This window comes from Symphodus melops (genome assembly GCF_947650265.1).
Source record: "Symphodus melops genome assembly, chromosome: 10".
Classification (NCBI taxonomy): Eukaryota; Metazoa; Chordata; class Actinopteri; order Labriformes; family Labridae; genus Symphodus; species Symphodus melops.
In genome coordinates, this window is record NC_136700.1 from 7,961,090 (window position 1) to 7,963,959 (window position 2,870).

Consider the following 2,870-nt stretch of genomic DNA (forward strand, 5'->3'; position numbering starts at 1 on the left):
TAGTGTTGTTGAATAAACATGCAAATCAACCTTATTTTTTCTCTTTCTGACACCGTCACAATACATTTGCACATATTTACAACAAATATGAGGAATATATACGTTTTTACTGTTCAATTTGTTTTTAGGTCTCCTGGTTTCTGCTGGTTATAAAAAAGAACAGCATGATAAGTTGCTGGTGTCTCTAAAGTTGCTTTCACACTTGTACAAAACTCCTAAAAAAAAAAAACCTCCTGAAGTTCTCAGGGTGAGCTGCATGTGTGAATGCAGACAGCCGAACTTTTCACCCAGACATTACTTAAAGTTTCTCCTGCCAGCCCCCAAGTAGAATTTCCGTGTGGAGTCCGAGTGAGCTGATGTGAGAGCGCAGCAGGATAACCAGAAGAATTAACCTCGAGCGAGTGGGAGGGGATGGTGATGTTTATCCCCTGCAATCACTGCACGACCATAGACTGTTTGCATGTGACCTGTGTGATCTCTGTGCACATAATTAAACTGTTGTATTATGTTTTCTGTTCACCAGTATGCTCTTCTCAACATGTTGATGTTGTGATTCTGTCAAACTACACGTAGCGTGGATATAAAGACAAATATTCGGATTAAATCGTCACACAGCAGACTCTGTTGCTTCACCCACCATCTGCGTTGTCCAACTTCTTCGTTTTACATGAATGTCCAATCTTACCTCAGGAGATCCCTAGACATTTTCCAGTGCAAACAATGTGCCCTAAATGTAAAGTAACACCTGCTTGTGTGTTTGCCCACTGTTTAGCCGTGGCCCCTTGTGATCATGACCATGTGTGAACAGAACAATGAGTTGGACAGACCCCTATAGGGGACAAAGAGGAGACGGTTCTCGCTCTCCTCCCGGGGGTGGGAAGGTGGGGGGTGTCACTGTCTGACAGGAAGTATAGGCCAGTGCTGGATACATGTTTGTGTGTGTTTGTGAATGTAGCCAGGCCCACTCCAGCAGGTCAGGGATGTTCAGGGAGCAGGAAGTGACCCAAAATATGACCAGGAGCATTTAACCATGTCAGCTTCTCCACTTAGATTCTTGAAAAACTTCTAAAAAGTCAGTTCGGAAGTACAGGTATGGTGTTGAAAATGAAAGTCCAGTTGCTTTTTAAGTGTGTGTGTCATTAGATGATGTAATGTTTGAAAAAGGATGAAGTAACCAACTGCATACGTGAGCATCCAAATACATGTCGAATATTTGGAATACTTGAGCGGAGGTGCTCTAAAATTAACTTCTCCTTGACTTTCCTTCACCCCTCCCTTCAATTCTGCCTTCCAGTCTCAAACAATGGCCCCCCTATGTCCCTCCTCCATCCTCCCCCAGTGCACTCACACACTCCCAGTGCCATTATTGGATGTGCTACCTCTCCCTATGTAAGGTGTGCGTGTGTGTGTATATATTTGTGTGTGTATATATTTGTGTGTGTTTTTGCTTCGCCTCTGGAGTCTCATCAGGAAGAGCCAAACATTTAGCAGCCCTTGTGCTTGCTTTGCAGTGTCGTTTCTGAAGCGATAGGGACATGATGCCTTAGTGGGCAGGAAGTTACTCCTAGGATGAAGGAATTTTGCAAACTGACGTTACAGGGGCAGAAATATGTCATGAGAGCTGAGCATTTGGACACTTTCAGTCGGGATATGTCTGCCTGTCAGCAGACACGTTTGCATCAGTCTTGTCCAACTTTGACCGACCCAATAACTCACCAGGTTATGTAAGCAGGGCTGTGACGATTCCAGAAACACTGTGCGTCAGCTACGTGTGCCTATCTGCTTGTCTTCATCCTGCTGCCACTCTGTAGGGGCATGGCTGTCTACAGTAGCACATAAACATCGGTTAATGGGGTGATCAAAAGTTCATCCTGTTTTGGTTGCAACCTTGAAACATGTCATTTTCCTGGAGGATCTAGGTACAAACAGATGGTTGTTATCGTCAGGGTTTGTGAGGAAGCCTTGCTGGCAGCTCATTAGTTCTTCCTTCTTTCTGCTCTTATACCCCCTCCTTATCATTCTCTTTAAACAATAAACGTTTACACTATCCTCCCAATTTTACCCTTAAAATAAGGCTTAATAATAGCTTTGCTTAGCACAAAGAAAAAAAATAAACAAAGAACATCCAGCACTGTGAAAAGGTAATGAAATGTACATACACAACACAAGCGCTTCTTAAGATCACGAGTAAACACAGTGTCTCAGGTCAAAGTGTTTTTATCTTGGTCGTGATCAATATGTCCAAAAGTATTCAAGCTAATTGTCTTGTGTCTGTTTCTGGCTCCCCTTTTACTTGCGTACAGCTCTGGTGGCAAATCAAGAGGTTTTGGAAACAATGCAGGTTAACATTAAAAGAATATATACTTATAATGCTTTTTAAATCAATATGGCTGCTGTGTTCTGTGTGGTATATTCCAAGAGCAGGTTGTCTAGAATAAACCTGTGTTGAGAAACTTTAAAGGAGCTTAAAGGGATGTTTTTTTAGAGCACAGATGATGATTGTTGCTTTTTTATGCTGACATTTTAACAATTTAATGGGAGTTGGGCAAACATCCATTAATTGGTTCATTGTTAATTACCCAATTATTGTAAAATGTTTTAGTTATTCTTAACATGGACGTTAATTTGAAAAATGATCATGAAAACCATTTACTTCTTGTACGTTCGGTTTCCATTCATGTCCTAACCTAACTTTAGAGATCTTATTGAATATACGAGCCAAAATGTCTATCTGTTGATGGTTTTGGATTATAACTTTTTCACAGTATATGAATTTAAATCTGGCTGCTAAAATCAGCTATTTAGGCATCATACCATGAGAAGCATGCCCTCCTCTGTGTCTGCCCTTGTCATCCGTCTCTCTTTCTCTC